General features: G+C 50.8%; 1 protein-coding gene and 1 pseudogene across 2 annotated transcripts in view; one reads left to right on the top strand and one right to left on the bottom strand.

Moving 5' to 3' along the window:
* The first annotated feature begins 4,501 nt into the window (after positions 1-4,501).
* TOB2 (transducer of ERBB2, 2) overlaps positions 4,502-12,162 on the top strand; it is a 12,791-nt gene continuing 5,130 nt past the window's right edge. Inside the window, exon 1 of one of the 2 annotated variants that reach the window (XM_017510348.2) lies at positions 4,502-5,755. The gene's annotated coding sequence lies outside the window, so the exon portion shown is untranslated. The remainder of the gene's footprint in view (positions 5,756-12,162) is intronic. The other variant, XM_017510347.2, reaches the window with a different exon arrangement.
* LOC119468474 lies at positions 8,662-8,778 on the bottom strand (annotated as a pseudogene).

Raw genomic sequence — 12,162 nt, forward strand, 5'->3', positions numbered from 1 at the left:
CCACCATGCCTGGCTGATTCTTGGTATTTTTAGTAGAGACAGGGTTTCACCATATTGTCCAGGCTGGTCTTGAACTCCTGACCTCATGATCTGCCTGCCTTGGCCTCCCAAAGTGCTGGGATTAGAAGCATAAGCCACTGTGCCTGGCCTAAACCAGGTTTTATGTCCCTGACTAAGGGATGACAACCCCAAGTTTAAAAACAATTAACTAGGTTGGGTATGGTAGCTCATGCCTTTAATCCCAGCACTTTGGGAGGCTGAGGCGGGCTGATCACAAAGTCAGGAGATCGAGACCAGCCTGGACAACATGGTGAAACACTGTCTCTACTAAAAATACAAAAATTAGCTGGGCGTGGTGATGCATGCCTGTAGTCCCAGCTACTTGGGAGGCTGAGGCAGGAGAATAACTTGAACCTGGGAGGCAGAGGTTGCAGCAGTGAGCTGAGATCGCGCCACTGCACTCTAGCTTGGCAACAGAGTGAGACTCCGTCTCAAAAAAAAAAAAAAAAATTAACTAGAAGAGGGGCTGGGTGGGGATGAAATAAAGGGAAAAAATATATAAACAACTAGGCCAGGTGCAGTGGCTTATTTATGTCTATAATCCTAGCACTTTGGGAGGCGGGAGTATTGATGCCAAGAGTTCAAGACCAAACTGGCCAACAAACCTAGCAAGACCCTGTCTCTATTCAACAACAACTAACTAGATCATAAATAAAATCCTTGTGTTCTTTTTGCCTCTCCTTCCACCCAGGGCATACAATAGGCAATCACTCCAACAATTACTTGCTAAATAAAACCGAAAAAGGGGTCACAAACTGCAGAGTCTGGGTGAGTAATATCATTAATTGAAAAGGAAGGGGTATAAGAATAGCCCAAGTGTGATGATAAATGGTATATAACCTTCAGCCTCTGTGTCTGGGACACAACAGGGGAGTGGTGGGGACCTTAAGGCAACCAGAGAACACAAGCCCTGTCTAAAAGAGACAGCTGCTATTCAACTCCAGACAATTGCTGCCAGTTTAATGCCCAGTGTTGCCAGACATTTTGAATTTAGGATGAGTGGCAACTTAAGCTATTTTTGTACAATATCCCACATTTTCAATATTGGCAACTCACTTTATTTTTTTTTATTTTATTATGTTTTTTAAAGATGGGATTTCACCATGATGGCCAGGCTGGTCTTGAACTCCTGACTTCAGGTGATCCACCCACCTCAGCCTCTCAAAGTGCTAGGATTACAAGCGTGAGCCACCTCGCCCAGCCGGCAACTCACTTTTAAAACAGTAATATGTCAGTATGAGCCAAGAAAATACATCTGCCAGATGTGGACCTTGGTCTGCCAATTAGCAACTTCTAAATTAAAATTAACTTCCCAAGGAATCAAACTGAACTGCCCAAATTTCAGAGAGACTATGTGTCACTCTATTCTGACCTGTAGCTTTTTAATTGTAGTTTGAAGCAAAGACATAGAAGGAAAAGATTATTTTCCTTGCTTGGAATTTTCCTGTTTTAAAAGACTCTGATTATTTCTACCTGCTCCCAATCACTCAGTTCCTTATCAGCTCTGGCCCAAGTGACCTGTTGATAACACCAAGGCTAAAATGTTACTTTCTTTGAACCCTGCATTTTAGCATCTTAGCAAGACAGGTTTGTTCACTTACCTTCTTTACTAGAATTCACAGTCTTAGTGAATTCTATATAAAAATCATTTGTCAGCTGGGCATGGTGGCTCATGCCTGTAATCCCAGCACTCTGGGAGGCCAAGGCAGGCTGATCACTTGAGGTTAGGAGTTCAAGACCAGCCTGACCAACATGATGCAACCCCATCTCTACTAAAAATACAAAAATTACCCATGTGTGGTGGTGTGTGCCTGTAATCCCAGCTGCTCTAGAGGCAGGACAATCACTTGAACCTGGGAGGTGGAGGCTGCAGTGAGCCAAGACTGTGCCACTGCACTCCAGCCTGGGCAACAGAGCAAGACTCTGTCTCAAAATAAATAATAAATAAAATTAAAAAAAATTTTTTTTTTTTTTTTTGAGACAGAGTTTCACTCATGTTACCCAGGCTGGAGTGCAATGGCGCGATCTCGGCTCACCGCAACCTCCGCCTCCTGGGTTCAGGCAATTCTCCTGCCTCAGCCTCCTGAGTAGCTGGGATTACAGGCACGTGCCACCATGCCCAGCTAATGTTTTGTATTTTTAGTAGAGACGGGGTTTCACCATGTTGACCAGGATGGTCTCGATCTCTTGACCTCGTGATCCACCCGCCTCGGCCTCCCAAAGTGCTGGGATTACAGGCTTCAGCCACCGCGCCCGGCCAATTTTAAAAATTTAAAAATGATTTTTCTTCAGTAGCCAACCACAGTTCCCCAAAGCCAATTTCTTTTGCACCTGCTGAAGAAATCAAATTGAGGAAATATTCTCTTAAATAACTTCAAAGAAACAATACAAAATTTCTTGCCCTGGAGTGTGTATGAGAGGGTGACTCATCTCTGAGAGTTAACTGAGGCCAATTATGACCAGTCTGATTTGTTATGGCACCACATCTTGCTTACTCTCAGACAGGGGATGTGCCCCTCACCTTCTCCCTGCCTCACCTGCTTGCTCATGGAGCTCACCATTTTGAAAGCATGGTGCATGCCTTTCAACACATGATTATTCAAAATGGGAGGGGAATCTGAAATGTCTGAGTAGGCATTTAGCTCACAATTACACCCTGGCAAGATGTAATCACACACTGGGTACAAGTGGGGAGGAAAAAAAAATTCCTCCTCACCACACGATAAATGGAGACATCAGCAGTTAAGAAGGGTGGTTACCTTTTTCCCCCCTCTATTTTATCTTTTCTTACTTACATGCTAACCTTTTACCCAGAGCTCTCACCAAGGAGGCTGGATTTATCATTTCATTCTAATGCTGCTGCTGAGGGCTCGTATCTTTCCAGTGTTGCAGAGGAGATTCGATTAAACGCACAAACACCCAGAAATTCATGGCCTTCCTTCTAAGGATTCAGTTTGCCCTCCCTCAGCCTATCCAGAATAGTAGACGTCTACCCTTTAACTGCTTATATGTATTCCAGCTGTCCTTCCTGAGGACAACTTGCCTCAGCTCACCTTCACCATTGTTAGAGGTTTCACATTGGAGAATGCACACCATACTGAGCACTGGATATGCATGATATGATGCAATTTGGCGCAAACACCTATCTTTAAATTAAGAATAGCAATGATTTGAGCCAAGCTTTACATACAGCATCGTACTTAATCCCCCATACGAGCTACATTTTATAGATGAGGAAACTGAGGTTTGGTGATGTCGAGAGTTTTGCTGCATTAAATTAAGATCACACAGTAGGTAGCACAACTGGGATACAAGTCCACCTATTTCTATGGCTGCCTTAATCAATGACTACAAATACCAGCATCCCTTGCCATGCCGGCTGGTGCAAACGCACACTCCCAAAGACCCAGTCCTAACGCTGGATCCTAAACCCAATCAGACACCGCCTCTCTCTGTCCCCCAACCAATGGAAAGGCTGTTGCTAACACGCCGGCTATATTTTTAGCTTTCGGTGATCTGGGCGAGTGTGGGTCGGCTGAGCCTCCCTGCCTGGTGGAAAGAGCTAGGGGAGAAGAGAGGAGGGGAGGGGAGGGGAAGGGATGAGGAAGAGAAGGGTGCAGCGGGGCTGTGCGGGAGGGGGCGTGTGTGTGACGCTGTCACTCGCTGACGCACAAGGCAAGTAGTCCCTGGAGGTGCCCCCGGGGTTGCGGCGCTCAGGGTGTGGGGGATGGGGGGACGCTCAGGCTCCCTCCCGCCTCCCAGTCTCGGTGGAGTTTGCCCTCTAGCCCGGCATTTTTCTGCTGCATTCAGGGAAAGCGCATTTGAACCCCCACGCTACCGGTGCTCTCTGCCCTTGCCAAAAAAAGCAATCAAGGAAAAAAAAAATGCAAACTGTTCGTAGCTGGAAACTTTCGGATCTCGCCACCCAACGTGGGCTTGGCGGCTGCTGCTGGGCCGGAACCGTCTGGAATGACAAAAAAGGTGGGGGCGGGGAAGGGAGAACTGGGAAATAGGTCATCTAAGGAGGGACTCGGGCCAACACCCCACGCAGTTTCCCGGGGGCTCCGGACTGCATTTTCCGGCAGCCCTGTCCGCCTGTGATCGCAGAACACAGCTCTCTCTATCCCTGGCTCTGTGTCCCGCACAGTCACAAAGAGGCAGAGGAGCCCGCGTGGCCAAAGGCAGGACAGGGGGCCTCAGGGCGCGGGGTTGGTGCGCCCAGTCCCGAGTTCACAGAGCCTAGCTCCGCCGCCCGAGGGGACGTAGTGGCTGCGAGCCCGGCACCCCTTGCACGGTCAGGGGCTACTCCATGCCAGCGAGACTGACTAGAAGAAATGTGGCTCTCCCGCGTGCCCCACACTGGGGTCGCTAGCCACGGAGAGCAAACCCCAGTCGAGAGAGGCTGCGCCCGCGCGCCTGCGCAAAGCCGGCGCCGGCCCTCCCGGCTGCGAGTAAAGGAGCGCCAGAGGCGGTGAGGGGTAGGTCTATTGTAGCGCTCAGCTCGTTTTCCCGACCGTCGGCCTAGTCCTCGCCTCTTCCTCCCGCACAGCGTGGCTCAGGCCCCAGAGTCCCCCATTGCCCTTCTTTCGACGTTGAGTACCCCGAGGAGGCACGAGACACTCGGAAGACTCAGGCCTGCCTGAAACGGGTCCGACTGGTTTCCAGAGCCCGCGCCGTCCCCTCCGCAGAGGCCGTAACTGGGGCGATGCGAGGGCCGCGGGCAGGGCCAGACACCCGGAGCTGGAGGAAGGCTCTGGGAAATGGCTCGGGCAAAGGTCCGAACCGTGTACGCTGAGGCAGGTGCAGGGCGGAGGAGTCAGCGGGGAAGTTCCCGGAGGGCCTGGTGACTCCGTTCCTTCCCCCGCGACACTCGTCCCTCAAACACAACTAAAGACAGCACTGTGTCCGGCCCGTGAGCAACCTGGCTTCAGGCCGCCCTCAGCCCTCTCGGAGCGCCTGTCCTGAGGGAGAACACCTCACACAACGCGCACGAGTTCAGAGTGGTGTGGGAATGAAGAAAAGGAGTACGGCGCGTCGCTGTGACGGGGAGGGAAAGGCGGGAGCCAGAGCAGTCAGGCTCCGCTTGCACCAAGGGGCCGAGGAATGGCTCCGCGCGGTTCCAGCGAGCTGAAGCGCATGGCGGCCTGGGAAGTAGTCCCGGCCGGGCTCCGGCCCCGCCCCTGCAGGGCGGAGGGACGCATCACGCAGGGGTGGGGAAGCGAGATCCGTGCGCAGGGTTGCTAAGGGTGAAACTTTTCATTGACTTTGCTCACTTCGGGCCGGGGCGCGGGAAGGTGTGGGTTGTCAGCGGAGGCAAGCCAGTGGCTCGGGCGGCGCGGGGCCAGAAGGGCAGGACTGCCCGCCGGCGACAGCTCAGACCGTCTTCCGTTCCGCGACACGAACCACCCTCCAGTCCGCCATCCCCGCGCCGTAGCCGGTGCTCCGTCCGCCTGCTCTCCGTCCCCACGCCGCCGAGCCCGACCTCCTAAGAGCTGAAAGAAATTCTTGAGAGTCCTAGCCCATAGCCCCCTGCTTCATCCCCCAACCCTCAACGACGAAAAGGACTTCGGTCCCCGACCGGCGGGCACCCGGGAAGGAAGGGAGAGAGACCTCCGCCCTGCGCTCAGGACCACCCTGGAGGGAGAAGCCGCCCCGAGGCCAGCAGAGCGCCCCGCCGCCGCGGAGACCCGAGTGAGTGGGGGGGGGGCGTGCGGGCGGGGGGCCCGCCCCGAGACCCAGCCGGCCTGACCGCCTCTCCCACCCCGCCCCACTCCCGCTTTGCTGGACTCTCCACGTTGCTGCCGCCCCCTCCCCCGCCTGGCCAGCATTTTCTTTCCCCCTCCAGCTCCCCTCTAGACCCCCCTTTTCCCTGCTCCTCTCCTCACGCCATCTCTGCTCCTGGGGTGCCCAAGAGCTCCCTTTTCTCCCAGTTCCAAGAGTGGCCCTCTCTTGGGTGGGGTGCATTTCCTCCCTTCCCCGCCTCCCCCAGTTCTTTATATCCCAGCTACTCGCTAGATCTTCCTTGTTCTCCAAAGAAACGTAACTCCCCCCACCGTTAAATAAATCCGAGGAAGGAAAGGGATCCAGGCCTTGTTTTTCTGCTTCTTTTCCCATGTGCAGGGAAGGGGGGTGGTAATTGTTAATAGGCTCTATTTCTGGCTTTGTGAAGCCTGAAGGGTGGAGGTGGGACACCCCCTCTGGCGACAGGACAGGTCCATGGAGACTGTCCTTGGGCCACTGAGCCAGAGTTCACCATTTCGGCTTGAGCTCTTTATACTCTTCAGTGTTTTAAGGGAAAACTGGGCAGAAAAAAAGTCCCCTTAGACCAGTGCCAGTGAGTGGATTCCGGTTATCTTGCTAAGGTGCCTGTGAGGTGGGAGCCCTACCCCCAAACTCCTTCCCCTCCTGTTCGGAGGATGAACTGTGCCCTTGACCACCAGAAGTCTGGAGGGGAAGGAGGGTGCAGAGAGGAGGCATTGCCTGCAGGCCTTCTCCCTCCCCCAGGAGAAACCAGAACCCCACACGCAGCAAGCTTCAACTTGGGTGCCGGCAGAGGCCAGGTCTCTGGTGCTGCTTCGTATCTAAACGGTCTTTTTCTCCCTCTCACCCACGGTACCCTTGGAATGAGTCCCTCATCTCTGATTTTCCAGCAGAAAAACAACCCTATTGCTTTCTTGGGCGTCTGCCCCCATCCCTCCTTGAAGCACAGGGGAAAGAAGCTTGTGTGGGAGGAAGGATTAAGGAGGTTTAACACCCAGTATTGGAGCTTGCTGAGGATCTCTTAAGTCTGGTCGTAGAGCAGACCTTGCCATGAGAGGAGATACACAGAATTTTAGTATGAGAAGATGCTCAGGTGTCAGGTGTACAATTTTTTTTCTTCTCTGCCTGGGAACCTTTTCCTATTTCCCTCTCCCGGATCTGGTTACTCAGAATTGGATTAGAAATGGGGTGAGGCTTGGTCCCTGCTGGCCTTGGCCCGGCGCCTCCCCACAGCTTGACTGGAAATTTCTTTGGCCGAGAGGACGGGAGAACTGGGTTTGATTCCTGCCTTGCCTTTCCTGGTTGTTGGGGTGTTGGAGCCGAGTCCGCTAGGCATTAAGTGAAAAGGCTTGTTTCCCTTTGAATCCACCGTCCATCCAGCAACTGCAGACGGGACGCCCAGGCCCTGGTATTCAGATTAAGGTGGTGGGGGGAGGGGGTGGTGACCTTATCTAAGCCAGCCCGCTCCCTTCACCCAGAAAAAACTCTTTAGAAGCAGATCCTAGTTTCAACAGTGATGGGAGACGATGAAGGGAAAGGTGGGAAAGTTAGGCTCTCGTAAAGCCTGGAGGATGTGGTGGGGCCATACAATACGGGGAGTAGGCATTCTGGGTAGAATCTATATGAAATGTATTAGGCGATGGGAGGGGGCCGCCGGCAGCCACAGCGCGCATGTGCATCGGAAACTTTTCCTGGGCTGTCCGACCCTCGGTCAGCTCCCCTTACCAGGCATGCGTAGTGCAGCCAGTTAGGCCTTCACAAAGTACTCAGGGAAGTGTAGTGTGCAGAGAAAGTAGGTCACTCGCTGCCGCCCGGTCCGGAGGCGTTCGGGGACTACAACTCCCAGAGTGCAGAGCGCGCCCTCGCTGCCGGCCTTCCCACCTACTTTGGGGTTGAGTGGAGTTTTCCTGGCTCCTGAGGAATATGGAGTGCCCTAGAAAGGATCTTCTTAGCCAAAAGGGGCCTTGTAGTCAGACCTAGGGTTGACCAGTCTATGTTTAGGGGAGATGATGTGAGACTGGGCGTGGTGGTGTAGTCAGTCGGCACCAGTTCTGGAAGCCTTTCAACCCACACCCGCCCGTTTGGGCCTCTGCCCTTGGGACCAGCGAGTTGGGGCGGATCCTGGGTCTCACTAAAAAGAGGAACTGCCTGCGTTTGGCTCTCACTCCCCGGGCAGCGCCAGGGTACTCGCATCCACCCGGCCTGTAACACCTACTGGCCCCTCCATACTCAGTTGAGTCCCGTAGTCCTTTATTGTAGGACAGTTTGCGTGTTAAGGCTTAGAGGTGTCTGAATATCTTTTTGGGTTTGGGGCTCAGTGGATTCCATCACCAGTATCCCTCCATTCCTTATTTTAAACACAATTTTCTTTAAAAAAATCTTCCGGCTGCGAGCGATGGCTCACACCTGTAATTGCAGCACTTTGGGAAGCCGAGGCAGGCGGATCACAAGGTTTGGAGTTCGAGATCAGCCTGGCCAACATGGTGAAACCACCCTGCTCTACTAAAAATACAAAAATTAGCTGGGCGTAGTGGCACGCGCCTGTGACCCCAGCTACTCAGGAGGCTGAGATGGGAGAATCGCTTGAACCAGCTCTGGGCAACAGAGCAAGACTCCGTCTCGGGGTGGGGGTGGGCAGAACTTCCTTCACTCTGACATTAGAGCATGCATGCGTGCGTGCGCCCGTACACACACACGGACATACCCCTTCCTCACTTTTATTTTTTCTTTTTTTTAATTTTTTTAAAATTTCTTTTTCTTTTTTCTTTGTTTTCTTTCTTTCTTTTTCAACAAAGTCTCCAAGAAGTTTTTTTTTGTTTTTGTTTTTTTTTAAGAGCCAAAAGCTTACAGCACCCGGTATTCCCAGGCGGTCTCCCATCCAAGTACTAACCAGGCCCGACCCTGCTTCCCTGCTTAGCTTCCGAGATCAGGCGCGTTCAGGGTTGTATGGCCGTAGGCACCTTCCTCACATTTTTGTCAGAAGTTCTCTCTGGAATCCCACTGACACTGACTGAGGCCTTTTCCCAGCTTCATGCCCCACTTCTTCCCCCATCGTCTTTCTCCTAAGTACCTACTCTTTAAAAACACAAATCAGCACAAGGGATCGGAATCCAAGTTTAACTTTGCTGCTGGAAGTAAACAAGTGAGGATAAGGTACTTAGTGAAATTGGACAGAATTTTGCTCTCTCATATTTGCCTTTTTTTTTTTTTGAAACGAACTCTGGGTCTTGTCACCCAGGCTGGAGTGCAATGGCACAATCTTGGATCACTGTAACCTCCACCTCCCGGGTTCAAGCAATTCTCCTGCCTCAGCCTCCTGAGTAGCTGGGATTACAGGCACGCACCACCATGCCCAGCTAATGTTTTGTATTTTTTTGGAGACGGAGTTTCGCCCTTGTTACCCAGGCTGGAGTGCAATGGTGCGATCTCGGCTCACCGCAACCTCCACCTCCTGGATTCAGGCAATTCTCCTGCCTCAGCCTCCTGAGTAGCTGGGATTACCGGCACGCGCCACCATGCCCAGCTAATGTTTTGTATTTTTAGTAGAGAACGGGGTTTCACCATGTTGACCAGGATGGTCTCGATCTCTTGACCTCATGATCCACCTGCCTCGGCCTCCCAAAGTGTTGGGATTACAGGCGTGAGCCACCGCGCCCGGCGTTATTTGCTTTTTTTAATAGGCTGACAAAAGGGAGATTTTGCTGTTATTAAACACCTCATCATTTTTATTTTGCTCTTTTTGGCCATTTGTGCCCACATTGGGGTTGGAAAAGATCTTAGTGTCCTCTGCAGTCGCTTAATGAATCCCTTTACTTGTTCCCTTTATTGACAGGTAGTTATTTCTAAGCTTTCTAATCTTACTATACTTCCATAAATATTTATATAGTAAGCTCTAGAATTTGTTCATGGCTTTTAAAAAAATGAACAAACCCCTCTTAATGGCCACTCCTATCTTTAGCTAAAGACAAGCTAGCACCAGTGCTTTAATCCTCTGCTCCATAAGCTTCTTGCAGTCAAAATTAGAGCCTGAGCTGATAGAGCAGAAAATCTCATTCTGGTTGTCCATCATTTTTATAAGGTTCCACCCCACAGCCATCTGGTCTGGCCTGTTCTCTAATTAAAGAGGCAAAGGTGGCATTATATACTTCCTTATTTGTGCAGCAACATCACTGAGATATAAATTGGTGCGCAGCTTTAGTTGCTTATGCTGCAGAAAATGGTTAGCTAGGCAGGGCTGATGACAGTGGTTCTATTGTATTTTGGGGTGGGAGGCTTATTTCCCAATGACTTCGTCCTGTATTTAAAATGCTCCCATTTTGAGGCTGAACAGTTCAGCATAGTTAACTTGGAAGGCAATTATTCAGCCAGGTTTGAGGAGGCCTAGAAAGGTGTAGAAGCTCTTTGCTCTCAGTGGAACACCAAGAGGTGCATTTTAAGAGGCCACATGGTGCCTTGGGAGAGAGATATCGTAGGTTGACTTCAGTCTGTTTTAGATTTCAAACAGTATTGGAATCAAATAATTTTAGACAGTATTTGGAAATACTGTCTTTAACACCAGGTTCCACTCTAGATAACCAGTATCAACTTTCCTTACAGCTTTTTTTGCGGGGGTTGGGAGGCAGAATCTCACCGTCACCCAGGCTGGAGTGCAGTGGCTTGACCTCAGCTTACTGCAACCTCTGCCTTGCAGGTTCAAGTGATTCTCCTGCCTCAGCCTCCCGAGTAGTGGGATTACAGGTACATGCCCAGCTAATTTTTGGGTTTTTAGTAGAGATGGGATTTCACCATGTTGGCCAGGCTGTTCTTGAATTCCTGACCTCAAGTGATCCACTCGCCTCGGCCTCCCAAAGTGCTGGGATTACAGGTGTGAGCCACCACGCCTGTCTCTTCACAACTTTTTAGTCTGCTTCAAGTTTGACACATCTATGGACCATGTGGCCCTTTCAGACTTCCATTCCTGAGAGAAGGCCCGTGGTTCTGGTGGCTAGCTTTGTATCTGCTGATGAGCCTGATCCTCATAAACAGAAAGCCCTTTATTCTTTTTATTATTCTTACTTTTTAAACCCAAAAAAGCCCTGAAATTGATCTGTGTTGATCATGAATAGACATTTGAGGCTGAGGCATATGGATGGCTTGAACACGTTAGTTCAAGAACAGCCTGGGCAACATGGTCAAACCCCATACAAAAAAAAAAAAAAAAAATTAGTCCAGGCATGGTGGCTCACACCTGTAATCCCAGCACTTTGGGAGGCTAAAGCGAGTGGATCACCTGAGACCAGAAGTTGGAGACCAGGCTGGCCAACATGGTGAAACCCCATCTTTACTGAAAATACAAAAATTAGCCAGATAATGGTAGCATGTGCCTGTAATCCCACCTACTTGGGAGGCTGAGGTGGGAGAATCACTTGAACCCAGGATGCGGAGGTTGCAGTGAGCCAAGATTATGCCACTGCACTCCAGCCTGAGTGATAGAATGAGACTCAGTCTCAAAATAAATAAATAGATAAATAAATTAAATTAAAATGCCCCTTAAGAACCATGGGCCCAGGCCTGAGAATTACAGGGAAATGTGTTGGGGCGGGTGTAGAAAACGCAAAATCCCTAAGCCTGAAATTAGCACCTGGATACTTCAAACTGGATCCAGAAAGGATTTGAATCAAGATCCAGCCCGGAATCTTTAACAGGACAGAAGATGCCCTTGACAGATCATGGAGGAGTCATGTCTCTGTGCTTAGCTCAGCAGTACAGCGTTGCCCAGAGGTCTGGCTAGGAGCATGTTCTGGCTCTGCCTCCCCTCAGAGCCAGTTCTTTCAGTTCAGTTTCTCCCTCAGCATGAACCCTGGAGCTGCCCTTTTGGAGAAAATGAGATTAGGATCACAGGCTCACAGGACCTCACAAATCATCTTCCTGAGACATGAAGCTGGCTCAAGCTGAGGAAGTAAACCTTTTTGACCTCAGTGGGATCTGGCTGTGAGAGAATCCCAAAATAACAATCTGGTGTTTATCTTGGGCTGCCTTTTCTCTAAGCATCTCCAAACACTTGATAAATCTGATCTGGTGCTGAGGACAGGTGGTCAGACAGTCCCTGGGAGACTGAGTGATGATGGGTTCCTGCTGGAGGCTGCAGGGTGATGGAAAATTTCTTTCCTCTGCCACCCTCATCACTTATATTCTCATCAGAAACTACAGAGATTCCCACTCCTGTCCTCTCCTTCCCTGGGGCAGCCTCCAGTCAGCAGTTCCCTTGTTGGTCCACATCTTCTGGTTGTCACAGGTCTTGCCTTTTTCCTGGGGCTCATGCTCTTTTCTTTTTCTTTTTTTTTTTTTTTTAGACAGAGTTTT

The sequence above is a fragment of the Cebus imitator genome, unplaced genomic scaffold (assembly GCF_001604975.1).
Source record: "Cebus imitator isolate Cc_AM_T3 unplaced genomic scaffold, Cebus_imitator-1.0 Scaffold435, whole genome shotgun sequence".
In the NCBI taxonomy this organism is placed as follows: domain Eukaryota; kingdom Metazoa; phylum Chordata; class Mammalia; order Primates; family Cebidae; genus Cebus; species Cebus imitator.